Here is a 19715-nt window from a genome sequence, read left to right as displayed (position 1 = left end):
TTCTGTCTCACACACACACACACACACACACACACACACACACACATACACACAAGTAACCTATATTTCAGCATCCAGTGTGATGTGAGTCTATTATTTAGGACAGGATTAATTTTAGGTAAATGCATCTCCTTTTATCACAATGTCACCAGAAGAGCAATAATGCTTTCTAAGAATACTATTTCCCGTAGAACTGCAGCATTCTTTCCCAATGCAGTGCATTGTTTTATTTCAGGCAGAGAAGAAAGTGGATAAAAGAAAAATAAATGCTTTGCTTGATCCTCCATTAAAAGCAAATTTTAAATTTTCTTCCCCTCACTTTGAGCTGTGCGTTCAGAATAGTATTTAGATATTTAGAGAAATTTCAGTGTTTTTTATTTTCATTACTCAATGTGATTGTTATGATTACAAAAAGTGCAATGGTGTATTTTTTTGCCCTCAAAAATACCTTTAGGTTTGACAGACTTCACCAGCATAAATTTGACATAAGCACTCTGTATTCTTCTGCCATGCATCCATACATAATTAATTAAATGAATTCCCAAAGTGTGAAGATGCAGCCTAAAGGCTGTTCAAAGGGAGCATAAATGATGAGGCCTTCAGGAGAGGGAATCATTGTATTTGAAATGTATTGTTTATTATTATGTTGTGTAACACATTTTATTGTATTATATGTTGTGTAATTAAAGGTATAATACATTTATGGAGGACTACTGTAAGTAAAAGCATCTATTTTAAATACTGATAATTTAAAGTTCAGTTTGGATCTGTTATCATAGATAATACATGAAAATTAAACTCCGGAGCCACTGACATAATACAATCCAGACTCCAGAGATAAACTAGAATAAAATGCAAAATACTGTCTGCGTAAATCATACAACTGAAACAACTAGAGATGTTTGTTGGGAGTTTGCCCCAGGCATTTATCATGCATTTTGTGCATAAAAAAAACGAATTGACTTTTCAGTTGAGATCCAATCTAGGCAAGTGACTAAACTGACAAATATCTGAGATTATTCATACAGTTAATTTGGATTAATTTGCTATAATTGATCATTTAAAATATATATGTGTGTAAGGTGTTCAACATACCTTTGCATTAAGTTTGTGAAGGCTACACCCTGCATGGCATTATAATCACACTTTTAGGATATTATTTAAAACAAAGTGCTTTAATACGTTGTAAAAGAACTTACTAAATTGATTTCCAGCTTTTCAGAGTACAGACAAGTTCAAACTTATTGCCACACTGATGTTATTAAATCGAAACCTCAAGTGAGTTACAGGCATTTCATTCACCTGAACAAACTGCCCTTTTGATGATTAATAACTGAAACCCCAACACTAATGAAATTCCCTGAAAATGAAACTCAACTTAAAACCACTTTAAAGACTAAACTTAGAAATAGAGAAATAAAACATGACAATAACGACAACATTTGAAAAATTCTTATTTTGTTTTTACTGTTATTTGGAAAAAAATGCATTCATATTTAATTACTATTAAAATACAATCTACAAAAAAAGTTTCAAATAAACATTAATTTATACAAATATAACAAAACATTTTATATTGTTATTAAACACACACACACACACACACACGCACATATATTTATATATTCCATTTCCCAATACTTTTTTCTACATTTTTTTTCCAAACCAGAATGAAAAGTATTTTTGGTTAATAATTAGGATTAGTGTTTTGGTCCATTAGCAAATTTCAAAATAAACACACCATAACACAATATGAATATGTCACAGGACTGCAAGCTACGTAGGCCAAATATAAACAGGCCACACCATGTCATGGCAATACTGAAACTGCGAAATCTAGTCAGCTGATTTTCACAATAACACTTGACTGAATCACTCCAGATCTCATGGAAATGAAAGAAAGAAAACAAATGGACTGATCTAAACTATGACTACAATGTCACGGAAAATAAGATCCAACATACCGTAAGCATGAATCAGTCTTTCACGTGAAATTCTCAAGTCGCTGTGAGTGTTCAAGCAGCGTTGCCAATAAACAAAAGCTGACACTCACAATTAAAAGAAGAATGAATGGGAAGAGAAGTTCAGAAATTAATTCTCTTTAGTCGTCTCTCTCACCAGCCTCTGAGCGCGGGTGGGCAGCTGAGTGCGTGAGTGGGGTCGTTTGGATGGGCCTCCCAAGGTGACGAGTTTCTGCGGCAGTATACTTGCTGATTGCTTCGTTCTCACTCCACACAACAACCAGCTAAGACACTGCCAAAGAACCACTCACAGCAGCGGCCCTCATCCCTCACTTGCTCTCTTTTCTTCCATCACTTCAGTATCTCTCACTATCAGCTGTCGGTGACTGTAAAGGCTCCTCGTATAACTCTCCTGTCTCCTGCGGCCGGGTGAGCTCTGGACACTTTAATACTCTGCTCATGGAATGTCCACACACAGTACTTGTATGACAGCCGGGGACAGCGGTAGATTTCCCCTTAAAGAAAAAGTCTTTGTTCTGCTTTTGCTTTCCAAGAGATGAGGGTAGGTGAGAGGTCTCCTGAAAACACAGAAAACATCTCATACTTCCAGTTTATTACACCTCACCACCGCTGCAAGTGAAAAGAGAACTGTGTGACGTAACACAGGGAATGACAGCATTCACGCCTCAGAAAAAAATCTCCTTCAGTATGTGTTTGTTTCTTTTCATTTTTTAGGTCAAAATATACAATTTACAATATATAAAATATATATTTGTTTACCATAATAATAAATAAAACAAATATTATATATGTATATATATATATATATATATAGAGAGAGAGAGAGAGAGAGAGAGAGAGAGAGAGAGAGAAAGTAAAACAATAAAGCATAAAAAATTACTTTACTGTTAAATTTAATCAATTGAATATATCCTTCCTTTATAAAAGTATTATTTTTATTCAGAAAAAAACTCACTGAACCCAAACTTGGAAAAGGTAGTACACACACATGCACATATACCGTACATATACACACATATATATTTATAGAGAAATAAGATAGAAAACAAAAGTATTTTTAGCAGTGTAACTGATAAATGAAACCGTAAATGAAAACCAAAGTACAAAGGGACAATGATGACTGTATAACTGAGGATAGAAAGTACCAAAAATCCACAGGTCCCATATGATGTAATTTCATCATAACTGCGTGACACACAAAGGCATCGACTTCCAGGTAAGCATTCAGCAGTAACCTATGACAGAACCCACAACACTTACCTTCAATAATCACAAGATAAAAACAAACCCTGAGGATACACTGACGTAGAGCTCTCTCTACACTACAGTATACGACAGTAATGCTAGCTTGCTAATGCTGTCCCTCCAATGTAAACAAGCCTCTAAAGCTTACATCTGAACAAGAAAGACTCAACTCTTACAAAAAATAAAGAGAGAGAGAGAGAGAGAGAGAGAGAGAGAGAGTTTGAGAGGCTGCCACACCTCAGGGAGGGGAAAGCACACCTTCCTTTATTACTAAATGAACTATGCTCACCCTCTACACCGCAAATAGAGCTGTGACTCACTTATTCTCAAATAAACGCGGAATCTAGGTTCAAAGGGTTCAGCCTATATGTGCCTGTAAGAAACTGTGAGAATGGATGTGTGTGAAAGAGCACAGACGTTAGCATGTGTTTGTCATATGTTGTACAGAGTGAGATGATGGGGGGTGGTGGTGGTGGGGGTTGGTCAGCCCGGTCCCTGATTTGTTGTTTACCTACACAAGCAGTGTGAAGGCCCTATCTGTTGGTATTCCCCACAGTGCAGCTATTTTGGGCAGGCAGCTTCTCTCCTAAGGGCTCTGCCAGAGAAGAAGGGCCTCTGCTCGCTTAGCAAGAAGGCTTAGAAGAGAGTGGGAGAGTTAACGTGTGTGGGGGAGAGCGGAAGAGTGAGGAAGAAAAAGTGGAGGCACAATTAAAAATAAATAAAAAGTGAAAGATATTGCTGAAAAAACAGTTGTGTGGCTCCCGGGGACAGTAAAATCAGATCAGGGTTTTCAAATGCGCTAGAGGCGTTTGTAGCATTAGCTGCGCACCACACCAGGCTGAGTCACTGTCATCAGACGCTCGAAATCCCATACTGAAGCAATAAGGGATACTGTGACCCAGCTATTTTTTTTTTTACTGCAGTGCTGTTTGGTGACAAGTTATGGCATGTAATAAAAGTCCACATGATGGAGCGCCGGCCATCCGCACACATGCGTGTTAGCTCTTGAAATAAGCATTTGCCTACGAAAACAGGTTGAGGTCAGGAAAGGGCTAAGTAGTGAATGTGATATTATCTTCGTTCCCTGCTCTTCAGTCTGAGCGAGAGGCACCAGTGAAGCCTTTTTACAGCAACTGCTGATACAGTATTCCGTTGTGTCCTCGGCGTTATCGGAGTCTGAGCAAACACACCTGTAATTATGAGACTATTTCAGTAACATCCCTGCGCTGACTGCTACAGTACCTCACATGAATACTGAAGGGGGAGGGGGACAGAAACAGGGTGAGACTTTCCTAGAAGAAACTTCAAGCAGCTTCCCTTTCTTTGACATTTCACCCAAATTGAAACAAACCATAAAATGAATAGTGATATGTGTGATAGTGGTGATGGTGGTGGTGGTGGGGGGGGGGGGGGTCCTTATGCAAAGGCTTGTTTCTCAAGTAAATGTTATTTTGAGGAATTTATTTGAAAGATTTAACATTTAAACATAAAACAAAAATACTGATTAACTGTTTGACTTGACATTCTGTCATTCCTGCTTGGCTGGATTTTTAGATACTATGGATGTGTCTATGGATGTGTCTATCACGTCATAGCGTATGGTGTTTTGCGTGATATAACATGACAGAATGCACGCTAAATGACATCTCCAACACTGGTACTTATTATCAGATTAAAGGCTTTGAATTCTGTCAGACAAAAGTATCATTAGACCACATCTGAAGGCTGCTTTGAGGAAATCTGATCGGCTCTTTGGACAGACAAACGTAAACACACACACCCGTGGATGAACACACAGCTGTCTGACGATCTTTAGAATCAGAGCAAAGCGGAATGTGTGCCACCCGAATCAGCACAGATGTAGAAAATCATTATATCACATGCAGGGCCTTGTAAAAGCACATGCCCACACACACACACTCATACACAAACACACGCCTCGTGATCTGGTTTCTGCTGCTGTTGCTAAATTGCAGTGTTGTGTCCCTGTGTCTGTCTCGTGAGGCCGACGGCTTGCTGAGACCACATGATGGCAGGAATTCCTGGCTGCTTTGGGCCTGATGTAATCTCTAATACAGGCTTACAGGAAGCAGGGGAAAAACACACACGCATACACACACTTCTGCCAACTGGCACTGGCATGTGCCTGTACACCTCTGACACAATTCAGAACCAAAATACACAGGGTGCTGCATTAACTAACAGATCGAATTCATGTGCTTACAGGTCACAAAGTTTGCCTGAATTTATACAGAGAGGGCACAACTATGTAACATGTTTAAGTGAACCAGAAAGATCTGAATGTCTAAAAAATGTAAAAAAAAAATTTTATTAAATGGAGTGAAACCAGTAGTGGAGGAGCACATATCTATGCATTTAATGTATATAGCATCTCTTAAAGGGATAGTTTACCCCAAAATAAGAATTACAGTATGTCATAATTTACTAGTTTGGATTAAAAACGTTCACAAAAAGAATGTTGGTAATCAAACTGTTTAGTGTATAGACTAAAAACACAGAGACATTTCTCAAAATATCTTCCACAGAAAGTCACACACTTTTTTGAATTTTCATTTTTGGGTGAACTATATCTTTAAATATTCACCCCCCCCCCCATATTCCATATTTTAGGCAACATATGTAATAGATAAATCTCATAATGTCAGACTGTCAGAATCAGAATGCAGCTAAAGTTAGAACTGAAACTAATCTGAGAAAGATTAATGTATATCAACAAGGACAGTTAAACATATTGAATAACTAGGATCAGACACTCACCTCACTGCTGACACAGGGTCTCTCATCTTCTCCAGGACATCTGGATACGTTTCTGTAACAGAAGCACTTTTATACCACCATCTGCGCTGTTGTTTTCTTGCCCTTCTTTCTCCCACGGTTGTGTCACTCTGTCTATAGAACTGCAGTCATTTCATTCCTCTGACTTAATCATCTTAAAGGGAAAGTACTGCTGAATGTCACTGAGCAAAACTTCAAAAATTCCTTTATTTGGCTAATTAAACTATTTCTGTGCCATCAAGTTCCCCTCTGTGATTTTAGGTAAGTAGTTGGTACTTTGGTTTTATAAAAATAGAATGTTTTTACAATAAACAAGGTAGGGTTAAGTCACTGGAACTTATTTAGTTCTGATACTGGTTTGGTAGCTTTTTTTTTTTTTTTTTCAGAAGAAGAATTACAAAAAATTGGCCAACATTTTTATAGACATGTGAGGACCACCACATTTCACTATCAACAGTACTGAAAGCAAAAATTTTAAAATTAAAGAAGAAAACTGGAAAAAGTCATAGGGGCTGACAGGTGAAAAAAAAAGCTAGAACCTCAAGTCTTTGCAAGGCTATATGGGGAGACAAAGTGCAAACATTGCACTCCTGAACAATATCACTTTACTCAAGGGAATGTTGATCAATGCAAGCTCTATTTGTAGAGCTAGAAAGCATTAATAATTCACACAGCCCACCTTTCAGCCAGTGAAATACATTACTATCAGCACACTGATGCTTCTGGCAACAGCAGAGGTGCTTGTGAGTTAACCACTGGTTCACGGAAGTAATCACTCTGGTTGCCACCAAATAAATGTACAGACGCCAGACAGTCCATAAGACTAAATAGGCAAAACCTCTCACCTTTTTTCTCAGGGTCATGTCATCAGTAGACCAATGAGCCGTGGTGAAGTCAGGGATCTTCCAGAGAAGGGATATCCAGCGCTGAGACTGTTCAATTAAAGACAAAACAACCCTCTTTATACAGTCAGTTCATATATGTGTTTGAATAACATATTACTTTAGTTCGATTTTCTCTATTTTTAAGCAATCAGCACTATTTGTATTTGTTCACGGATGGAGGTTGGAGCACCACTGGTGATGAGTGCAGGGTCACTGAACAATTTATCAATTTATCAATAATATCTGTGAAAATCATTTAGACACACAGGTGGAAGGAATGTGATTCTTAAAGAAAACAATTACTGGCAAAGTTTGACCTTTGACATTGACAAAGTTTGATGGAGAAGCTTACTTTTATAGCAACTTCACTGCAGCTCATGAATCAAAATAAATATATTTTGTTGCCAATTACACTGCTAAATATTTTTAAAATATTTTTACCAATCTTTTTCTCTTTCTCTATAATATCTGTATCCATATTTTGTCTTGTTTTCCAGTAGAAATATGAGTACTTCTAAACAAGTAAACATTATACATTTAATCGACCTCACAGGCAAATAGTTTTTTAAAACTTCAATGCATTTTGTACAGATATACTGATTTTGTAGCCAGTTACACTGCAAAAATATTTCTGAATCTTTGTATTTTTATTTAAAATATTGATTAAATATTTTCTACATACATACCTATATATATTCAGCTTTTCGTTAAAATATCTAAACATATTTAATACACACACACACACACACACACATATATATATATATATATATATATATATATATATATATATATATATATATATATCCACTCATTTTAAGCATAAACTTTACATTTTGTTAGATTCATGCTTAAAACAATAAAAAATGCCAATGGCGTAAGAAAAATCAACTTAATTCAAGATATATTCTGACATATTCTATAAACACAGTACATTTTTTTCTCATGCAGTTTTGTTTCTCCTATTTAATGTGTTTTTAATCATCAGCAACAAAAAATCTAAATACTTTAGAATTAAGAAAATAAGTGTATGCTGTGTAATTATAGCAAAACGGCGTTTGGACTAAAAGCACTACTATTATTACACCAGCTACACATGAGAAGTGACACACTTACCCTTCAGTTCAGTTTGTCCTAGTATCCATATATTCTACAGTGGATGGTATGCTGCTGTCGTCTCTCGCCGGTCATTTGGATGAAATTGCAAATACAGTTACTGGTGCTGACCACAAGCCTTAACTCCCTTTTGACAAGCTGGTACAAGTCAAGACATGTTCTTGTTGCTCTGCACAGCGCCCTCTGCTCTACTGCTTCAGTAGCAAAAACTGGAGGAGGAGCAAACACAGAAGAGAAGACTTCATCAGAGGTGACAGGACAAATCTGAGATACCTACTTCTCTCTCAGAGGTCACTGTAGGCCTACTGTCTTTACAGGCAGGAGCATGTACAGACACTCACTGCACAATACAACAACACATGAATAAGTGACTCAGACAATATATATTACATACAGACACACTGAAAAAAAATTATGCCAGTAACATGATGGCTATTATAAACAGTGTTAAACCTACTATATTTCAGTCATAAGTACAATTATTTGTGTACACAAGCATTTCAACTCATTCACACAAGTGGGATTAAAGTTCAAAGTATAACATAAGCTTACACGTGAATAATATTTGCCACATTAAAATTTGAATGGTAATATTTCACTATGCTCACCTTGTTTCGTATATTTTCAAAATAAGTTTAATAAAGCAGGAAAGGAAAAATATATATTTCACTATGCTGTTTTAATAGTTTTATTTTTTTAATTAATATATTTCAGCTGAAACTAGTTCAAGAGATAAAATAAGATAATTGTAGTACGATTAATACGTCTATTAAAGCTCTCTAGGTTTTCATTTAAAACAGCATGAGATCAGTGTCTTCACTTAATGCAGTAACTTTTAATCGTGTACAGTAAAGGGGATCTGTTTTTGTCAATGACATGCAGCAAGTTCAGTTTGTTCCCTGAGGGAGATTTTAAAGGGCCCTGCACTTCTCCCCCTGGTGGCCAATTCTTACTGCACCAAAGTTCAAACTGAAGGCCTGTACTATTCTACTTAAGAGGTTCAAGCTATTTTTTAACCAAACAAAAACAGAAGTTATAAATTAAAATAGAAATATAAAAAAATACTATCTGTAATAATACATTTAAATTGGTAATGCGCTTTTAACTTTATTTTTCATAATTATAATATACATATAAAATAAGTATTTAAAATATTTAGTATATAATAAAAATGATAATTTCAATGAATTACTTTTTTTCCCTCCAGTTTGACAACATAAAAAAAGATTGAAAAAAATAGCATTTCAAATATTTTTACATTTGCAATATTTTGGCTAATCTAGTTCGATCAAATCGAATCAAATGTTCACAAAGAACCTTTACAGAAATATTTACACTTACCCGAATCCTTAGTGGAATACGCATCCCCCAAAATAATTTCTCAGACATTAGCCATCACTGATTTATGTAGCAATTAAACACAATCCCTTAATTAAAGTAAGGCACCAGAGCAGTAACGCAGACAGCACAGCGCTCTAGAGAAACTTCATCACCAGGCAGAGTTGCAGTGCAGCAGCACAGCTCAGCACCACAGCAAATGTAACACTGTGGCCTCTCTCTCTCTCTCTCTCTCTCTCTCCCTTTCTCTCTCTGCAGTCTGGTCCACTTTTACAGTACTAGGACTGCACTACACTGGATTGCAGCAGTGCAAGACTGATGACCTTACCAAGAAAAAAAAACAGTCATAAATGTCAGCGTTTCCATTTCTATCAGCTGACGCAGTCCCGTGGCTCACCTTCATCCTTATCATTTATCCCTCTTCTGATTTTTTCGCCCCATTTTGTTCTTTCCATCCTTGTCTGAATGCTTGACATGTATAGTACCTATTGGTTTTACAAGAGCATGTGAGTGTGTCAGAGCTGACTGATGCCTATTAGACACAGATGCTGCAGTGGCTGTTAGAGGGCGCTCACTGGCCTACTCTCTGCTGCATTGGAGCCTCGTTTCATTTGAGTCATCAGAAAAATCCTTTCATGAACCTGAAATGTTGAAGTATGAGAAGTAGCTTAGCGGATGGCACTTAATTCTGTGCCATTGAAATAGAGGAAATCCCTGAACATCATGTGCAAGTACACTTGCAATACTACGAGAGGTTGGACTGCAAGCGTGGAATCCTTACTCCAGCAAGATCAAAGCTTGCTGCATTGATTACATCATCGGAACTAGAGCACTAGTACGGGACAATGCACCACTGGGTTGGGGGGTGGGGGTTAGGTTCGGTGGGGGGAGGTGGTGGAGTAAGCAGGCTAAACTAGCTGTTCTATCTTTTCTCTCTCTCTCATCCTGTCAGGAGCGCATATCCACACTCCAGGCTGCCAAACTCTAGACAAGAGCAATAGCCTCTAAGATCATCTCTCCGTTACCTTGCTTTCTCTGTTTCTTTATCTCATCATCCACGTGACAGTGTAGCTGCCTGTCTTTCTTGCTGCTGCAGCTGCTGCCACGTCTTGGCAGTACTGCAGGAACTGTGCTGCAGGACACTGCAGGGTATGCGCTCTCCCTCTCGTTCCTCTCCATCTGTAACTTTTCAGGAGGAAATGGTGATGAAGAAAAAGTAGTCGTTTTTGAGGGGGAAAAAAACAGTAAGGTTGGTGCGTTCACATCATTCTGTACCTCGAAGCTGATCTCTGGAGAGAATGGAGGAGAAAGAGTAAGAGGAGATGGGAGGATGGGTGTTAAGAACATCAGGTGAGTGCGGCAATACGCTTTTTGGCTGAGCAGCAGCGACCTCCCCCCCCACCCCCCTTTGGTGAGCGCCATGAGAAACTGCAGTTTCTGCTAATGATGTCAGGCAGCAGATCTGACAGTGATATATCACTGCTTGCATTCCTGCTGTATACAGATCTAATCCTGCCATATAGCTTGCAATATAGGCAACCGCGGCTGTTCTGTAACATTCAATGGGGATGGATGGGCTATGCACATAACCTGAGTTCATGTGCCGGTAATGAATGGTACGTTCAACTTGCAACCTACACAAATCATTAAGGTGTTATGACATAACCCAATTACATTTTAAAGTGATAGGTGGAATAAACATAAATGTTGCGCTCCAGTTCCAGTACACTTTAGATGCTCATGCATGTAGGTGGTCAAACTGTAACCAACAAGAATTCCAACAGTCTCAAAAATATGCCGCATTTCCCATGTTCAAGCATGTTAGTAATATATAGTTGAGTAGAGAGTGAGCTGAAGCTGAAAAAGACCTGCAGTGAAAGAGATATGAGTCCCCCCACCACTTTATTTCAGTCACTCTCTCTCATTCTCAGATGGGACGCTTGAAATAAGAGTGCTGCAACATCCATCCGTGAGTGTGAAACACACGTTCATAAACACACTTGAAGCCGAGACCCTTATGCACCTGACTAAACCATCCTGTCAAAAGCTTCTGTCCGAGAGCTCTAAGAGTCAATGGCGGTGACAGTTGCTAGCTGACACACTCACACACCGCACTCTGTCCTCCCTAGGCCGTCCGAAAATATTACTTCCACTTTCCCATCTGCTGCAAGCTCTTTAACTCTTTCGCTTCCTGGCATTCTGGCTGCAAGATCAACTGCATCTTCAGTACTTTAAGCTAAACGATACAACAAAAAGTAAAGCACCCAGAAGCTGAAAAGGTCTGGCCTACATCTTTTATTTATGTCTGCAGGCATCAATTCTGTACTGATATTAATCCTAATTCCATCTAGTGCATCTATTCTTCCTTTGCTAAGTGCTCTTGCTGGCTGGTATTCTGCATGCACCTGCGTGTACTAAGTTGATAAATACAACCGGCCGGTATTGGTTAAGGAGATGACAACTAAAGTATCAGTAGCCTGACTGCAGAAGATCACTAATCATATAGGTCAATGCAAACTGGTCCTTTAAGACCTAAGAGCAGGTGAGTTAATAATTCTGCAATCGGACAGAAACATCCCATGCAGCTGAACCCCCCGTGTAGAGTTGAAAAGTTCAACATGCGTCCTCTATCCTTGTAGAAAAAGACAAACTTCCACATACGCACTCAGGCTCCACTCACCTCCGGGTCTTGCAGGGATGATGCACAAGCGGCCGTGTCTTCTCCTCCGGTGGAGTAAAGTTGACTGCAGCATTGCCTGCTGAATGAAATGACATTGTTCGCTCTCTCTCCCTGCCTCATTCTCCTGCTCTCTCTCTCTTTTTCTATCTCTTGCTCCCCCTCCTCCTCTCTGCGCGCTCACTGGCAGTACAAAATGCACAGCTCAGCAGTGTTCTCCCACTGCCGCAGCAGCTCCTGCATGAGCCTTGCGTATCAGAGTGTGCCGTGACTTTTAAAGGGGAATGCAACCTCCAGGGTCAGTGTGCGCCTCATCATCCACCCCATACACCCCCCCCCCAACGCCCCCACTTTACCCAACAGCAGCTGGTCAAGACATTCCCTAAAAAAGGGTGGGGAGAATATTAAGAGGTTGGGGGCTAGAAACTACCTCAATTCCATCAGATTAAACGGGTGACCCTTTTTAAAACTAAAGCGTGCTATGCTTGTAGTGCGGACACCATCCATCTTAGCCACTGACAGTGGCCCAGATCTGCCCAATAAGGCTACATGGGTGATTTCATCAGGTGAATTTAAAAACAATGGATGTTGAATGAAAGACTGGCTGTGAGAAAATATTTGTACCGATGGTGACGAAACAAACAACTGAAATACAAAACCAGGATCTTGGGAAACCAGATCAGGGGGTGTTTGAGGTGTATCGTTGCTTCCATTGCAACCAGGAGGTCAACTGTCTGGGAGTTAGAGAGATACATTACCAGCAGTGTGCAACAATATATTGGACAGACCACGAAGCATTTTGACAATCAGGATGATTGAGGCTTCATGTTCCATTTGCCATATGTTCTAAATCCTGACTTACATGTTGAGAGATCTGACATTACAGTAACTTCTAGCAGAGGCGGGGGTCTTAAGAGGGTTGACTTGCACCATGTACAGTAAATCAATTGCAATTCTTTGCATCAGCAAAGCTGGAGCTGCAACCCTGCAGTAGATTTTTCCTGCTCTCTTTCTGTAAAGCTTGATGTTTGAGTCCGAAAGCGTTTTACTACAAGTGCCTCAGAAACTACTGCAGAAAGCCCACTGAACAGTTACATTTCCCCCGTTCTATGAAATATGGGAAATACATGACCCTGAGTGCACTGGTGTCAAGAAGATTCAAGATTCAAGATTCTTATTTTTATTCGTCACATACAAAATTATATATAGCATATATAACTAGCAGTGAAATGTGAGTCAGGTCCGCTGAGTTCACAAGACCATGACCTCTGGAGAATATATAAATGGCTGCCGCACTGGGAGCCATTGAGGAGGATTGGTACAAATGGCAGATGTCATCATAACTGTATTGATTGGTGACCTGTGAGTTTGCCCAGTGGGACAGAAAGCTTTCGAGCACAAACTCTGTGCTGATCTCGCACATCTGCATGGCTGTGAGCGCACTTTCCAGTTTGCTTTCCAAATCGTTCAGACCAACCGTTCCAAATCCACCCCCACCCCCTCCAAAAAAAAAAAAAAAAATCTCAAATCATACTTTGGGGGGGTTGGGGAAGTATTAATGAAACATCCTAAAACGTTCACATCCTCACTGAGGCGTTTCAATGATTTATGGTGTTTATTTTCCTCTCTCTCAACTGTGACATCAAATAAAGATGCTCATCATGGAGACAAAACCTGGATGAATACACCTCCTGATGCTTTTGTGGACAAGTGATACACATTCATATTTTATATTTACATTTCTCTTTACAGATGCATTTATCCAAACCGACTTACCAATGAGAATCCATTGTCAGCAATTCATCCTAGGAAAACAGTAACGTGAATAGTGCTGCAATACAAAGTTTGTTCAGATAAGTATAGCCTTGAGTAGCCATGCAAGTGAGAAATAGCAAACAAAGAATATTTATTTATTTATTATTTAAAATTTCATTTAATTTAATAATCGAATTAAGTTGATATTTCGCCATTTTGACATTTGTGTTTTATTTAAATATTTCTTGAGAAAATTTATATTGCATTAAATACGTGTTTAAACAATAAAAATTGATATATTAATTATATGAAATGTAATGCTACAAATTTTCTCCGTTTTATTAGATCTCATGGGTATGGCTTACACATGTGATATTTGGCAATTTAGACATTTGTATTTCAAATATTTATTGATAAAGTATTAGTACATGTTGTGTAAAAAAAAAATAGTACATACACTTGCCATAGTAATGTATTTACATATGTTTATATATTATTTAAACATGTCTTATTGATTAAAAAAAAAAACACCAAGAAATATTTTATTTAAATGTATATATATGTGACCCTGGACCACAAAACCAATCATAAGCGTACATTTCTTGAAATTGAGATTTATACATCATCTGAAAGCTGAATAAATAAGCTTTCCATTGATGTATGGTTTGTTATGGGACAATATTTGGCACAATATTTGGGACAATATTAAAAAAAAAAATACTAAGAAAATCACCTTTAAAGTTGTCCAAATGAAGCTCTTAGCAAAAATTAAGATTTGTTATAGTTACGGTAGAAAATTTTTGGCATTAAAAAAAAATCGATAATTTTGAACCAAAACAATGTTTTTTTTTTTTGGATATTGCTAAAAATATACCCCAGCGACTTACGACTGGCTTTATGGTCACATATAGTATTAATTGTTTAATATATCATCATTATATCCAGACTCAGCCATACTGCTATCAACATTGCCCATTAAAACATAATAAAAATTACTCATATTGGGCCACAACTATTTTGTACACATGCACCTGTCAGCATTTGAGTCCTGCTGGTGCTCTGCGTCTCTCGGCTGAGCATCCTGTGCTGACTTTGACACAGATAGAAATGCCTTCACCAGCATCTCCTTCATCTGGGTGCAGTAATGGCATCTCCATTGATAAATAAAACATGAGTGAAGGGCCCTTTTACATTGGTGATCACATTTCCCCTCTCCTCACCTGACGCTCTCTGAGTCAGCTGTCAGAGTGTCCCCTTCCGCCTGCGCACGGCTCTGGGATTAGAGCTGGCTGTGAACCCACGGGAGCAGCTTCATCACCAGCATACAATAACTGTCCACAGCCAGGAGTGCACTGGATGAACTGATACTTCAGGATGATTTAAACACTGTGACATAAACATTTGATTTTAATATGTGAAAATTACAGCCATCAAATCATCATGTCCTGCACAATGAACAATTCTGCCATAATAAAGTTTACTCAATAATTAGTGTACCTGATTACCAAGGAGACAACAGTGTCTGTAAGTGTATGCTTGAGATGAAACGTGATAAGACATGATGTGTGAAGAAAACAGTAATGGTAAAACACTTAATTTCATCACGTATCATAGTCAAGACCTATTTTGTCAAATAATCAAAAAAATTATGAAAACTATTGTACATACGGTATATACTACAGCATAAATACACTACTATTCATTTTCTATGTTTTAGAAAGAAGTCTCTTTCTCTCCACAAGATTGTTTTGATATATTTTAAAATTAACTGTATTCTTGTTATGGCAAGTATTTTCAGTAGCAATTATTCCAGTCTTCAGTGTCACATGATCCTTCAGAAATCATTCTAATAAGTTAATATTTCTTAATATTATTAATGTTGAAAACGTTTTTTTTGTGGAATCTGTCGAAAGTAAAAAAAAATACAGCACTTATTTAAAATAGAACAATGTTTTAACAATGTAAAAGTATTTACTGTCACCGCTGATCTGTTGAATGCAACCTTTAATAAATAAAAGTATAAACTTATAAAAAAAAAAAATTCTTACAGGCCTGGTCCAGTAGTGTAAAATACTAGCTATAAAATTCCTAGCCATATCAGCACAAAAGTTACAGCCATTTTATCCTTAATGTTTATTCCGCCACTGTCAGTTCCATTTCAGAATCTTGTTGATGTTGTTAATAGACAAATTTCATAAACTACTCAGAGTGTGAAAAGCATGTTTTTAATTTCATTTCCTAAATGTGCACAGAGCCAAAAGTGCCTACAGCTGAAGAAACACATTTAATTTGTGCTCTGTGGAGTTTTTGGCAGTCGTTTGACTGTTACTAATGCAAATTCAGCTTGGAATACTTAACAGCAATACTAACAGAGACATAAATAGACAAAACACATCTATTCTCTACCAGGTCACTGAGATTGATCTTCAGATCTCAAACTGAAAACCCATCTGTGTACAATTGCAGCTCCCGCTCTGCGCTCTGGCCTGACAGAGCCAGCTGTCCTCCAGAAGAGTTTAGCTGCAGCCCCATCAGAGCGCCCCTTCACCTCTCCCTCTCTCATTCATCCCATCCCTACCTCTCACTACCAGCTGAATGGATTAACTAACTGACAGAGAGCAGGAATTCAATGAGCGTCCACCTCTCAGCTGACCTTGTTTTTTGAAGGAGGCTAGATCTACGACTATGACTGCAGCAAAACTAGCATGCTAACCGCTCAACCCCCTCACATAGCTTACATGAGCAAGTTTGAGAAATATAGTGGGCATATTAGAGCTAAAGTAAAAATAATTAATCTTAGAAACTCCTAAAAATAAAGGTTCCAAATGGAAGTGATGCCATAGAAGAACAAGTTTAGTCAAAAAGCCATTTTCATTAACAAAACAGACTAATGCCGGTCAGTGATCGCCTGAAGGTGTGCGGCAAAGATGTCTGAAACACATGCCCTATCTCAAAGTCTAGAGAGACGCTGACCTAGAGAAAAGATAAATGCAGTATGTTCATTTGCATTGTTAATTGGATTGTTGTGTTGTCAGAGTCATGTGTGTGGTGAAGAATGGCTGCCTGCAGTTGTCTGCACATTTGATTAACACCCTAATGATGGATCAGCCTCCCCGCACTGGCTAAACTTAAGTATATGGCTTCTTTTTGCCACAAAATTACATTTGATCCCATGAGCTGTCAAAGCTTGAGTCATTTACATCCCTGATTTGAACAAATCACAATTTCGAAATGTTCGGAGCGAATAACTTTCGAGCTACGGGGTCATTTTTTGACAGCAAAATATTCCGCATTCCCTTGTTTCTTGTGTTTTTGGAGTATTAAACACAGCGCTCTCGATGATACAAGCAGTCATGGGTCATTTAAAACCTCTCATGATATCTGGCAGTAAATTGATTTTTAAAGTTGATATTACATGCCCGAATTAGCCTGACACATGAGCTGTATTAAACACAAGGGGGCTAAATGAAGACAAACACGTCGCTGTTTTTCATGGAGTCAATGCTTGCACGGAGTCATTAGCTAATTCAGCCTCAGCAGCAGCTTTTCTCACTTAATTGCATTTCAGCATTTCTGTAAAATCAGTATAGATTCAGTAAACATATATATTTATGCAGTATACATATATATATATATATGGGGAGGGAGTGTAAAACATGTCTACAATGCAGCTTATTGATGCACGCATTTATGCAATATATATATCTTTATGCCAGTTATTCAATAAGATGCATGAATGTCTGTGTTTACTGCATACTTGCTGAGCTAAAGAGAACTGCATCACACGCCATCGTGTTCAACAGTCACACAACATTATCACTCCCTCTCCAGGACAGCAGTGGAGTTACAGTTCAAAGAGATTCAATAGGCCTACAATATGTTCAAGGATGACCATAAAAATGGTCATCCGAAAACTGACCCATAAGCACAATACTGACCTACTGTTGGGGATGAGTACAAATGATATGATGAAATTATTTAATTAAAATCATATGAACAGTGAAATTAATAAATAATTAACTAACTAACAAATAAATAAATACATTTAAAATAAAAAAAGTAGATTACAAGTGAAATTAGACAAAATAAAATAAATAAAAATAAAAATAAAAAGATTGATTCCCGTGAAATTAAACTAAAAACATTACATTTAATATTTAATAATAAAAAAAAACATTACATCTTTTAAAATGAGAATAAAATGAAACAAAATTAAAATAAAGTTAACTATAATAACTTAAGGGGAGTAAAAATCATCTTGCAAGTCACATTCTTTCTGTGTAGGTTAAAAGAATGTTGTAAATGTGATTGGCAGCATTAATCTTGGAGAGCTGCGCGAGATGGTAAGAGCATTTGATGGGGCCCTTTTAACCTCTCTTAAAGGGGCCGGTGCTCCAGGGGTCTAAGCTGATGCAGCTTTGCACAGATGAAACATGTCACAATCACATAGCAGGTCACATGCAAACATAATGCCATTATAATAATGCATGATCCACATTAAAGGCCGTTATGCCATGAGAATATATGTTTAAAAATGAGAGAGTCAATAGATTTCAAGGGCACGCAGGAAAGAATTGCTCCTTTACAAATTCTGTCTTTCCCCAGCGAGGAAGCTCAGGACAGTTCTGCTGCTTTGCGGACCATCAAGAGAGAACATTTTGCAGTACAATGCTTAAAGGGACAGTACAGTATTGCCTGGAATGACCTGCACAGAATGTATTTGCATAAATGTGCCACAGTTAGGTAGCTCATTAAAGGAGAATAGGGAGCTGCCGAGGGCTGGGTATCAATTCAGATGTCCCGTTTCGATTTGATTTACAAGCTCTCGATTCGATTTTTTTATATATTTAGTTTTTTTATTACATTCAGTGAATGTAGTTTTTACACAAATGCAATACAAATTTCTACAAATTTCAGTTTACAAATGGTGAATATATAAAAAGTAATTAAGAGCCACAGGCCTGTATTTTTGTTGTTGTTGTATAGGGTCCTTTTTTAAACAATATTAGGGCCATATAAAATGTTCTTTTAAATTTTTCTGGTAATCAGATGGAGGCATAAAACAATTTAATTTATCCTAATCAAATTAAAAACCCTTTTATTTCTTGGCAAACAAAGTGCTGCACAACAGAGGTTTACGGTTAAAATTAAAAAGACAACAAAAATTTGATTATTCCTTTAAAAATAAAGAATTATTCATATTTATTAATAGTAGTAGCATTGTTGTCACATTGAGTCTTAAGACTGCTAAATAGTAATATATTCTTGACAGTTTCTTCTTCCTCATAACTGTCTTAGACATTCAATGTGACAAGCCCCCGCAGTACATAGAAATGACCAAATTTCCCTACCAATTTTTTTTATATTTCTGACTTTGCTCTGTTGCACATTACTCAGCACTCTGATTGTTGTTAGGATGACAAAAAGTTTAAGAAGTTACATTTTTAGACTGGTCTGCCTTAGCAGTCTAACAGTGCTCATCAGTGTCTAAATGGTTTAGACTGACAAATCAAAGAAGACAGATGTTACTGTTTATGAGAGCCAAGCACAAATTCCAGCAAAGCGGTAAGATGTAGCTAAACAAACATTTAATATTTCACACACATTTACAGTTTTACGGTAGGAATGTTAAAAGACTAACAGTAGTATCCAGAGATGCAATCTCTTTTTTCCGTCTTTATCATTTATTTAACTTAGACAATTTCAAAGAAAAGGTTTCTATTGTTTTCACAGATTAACTTAATTATATTCTGTAAATATCAACACATTTCGATTCTGATGGCTACGACACTCCAAAAGAGTCTGAACAGAGGAAAAACAGAAGTGAAAAATTATAGAATATCCAAACTGTTCTGAGCATATTTTAAAATCAAATAGTATTCAGTAAATAAATAGTTCGTTTTGAATCATTCAGAGCTAAAA

The 19715-nt window shown here is 37.5% G+C and overlaps 1 long non-coding RNA gene across 1 annotated transcript; it reads right to left on the bottom strand.

Moving 5' to 3' along the window:
* Nucleotides 1–1540: 1540 nt before the first annotated feature.
* Nucleotides 1541–8181, bottom strand: LOC113068396 (uncharacterized). The gene is made up of 4 exons (XR_003279535.1): nt 8024–8181; nt 6869–6955; nt 6006–6057; nt 1541–2539 (listed from the first exon to the last, which is right to left on the bottom strand). It is a non-coding gene; the product is annotated as an uncharacterized LOC113068396 (long non-coding RNA).
* Between the last annotated feature and the right edge of the window lie 11534 nt (nt 8182–19715).

Source organism: Carassius auratus, linkage group LG44F (assembly GCF_003368295.1).
Source record: "Carassius auratus strain Wakin linkage group LG44F, ASM336829v1, whole genome shotgun sequence".
NCBI classification, from domain to species: domain Eukaryota; kingdom Metazoa; phylum Chordata; class Actinopteri; order Cypriniformes; family Cyprinidae; genus Carassius; species Carassius auratus.
The sequence above is the reverse complement of the archived record's forward strand: the minus strand, read 5'-3'. Positions and strand labels throughout refer to the sequence as shown.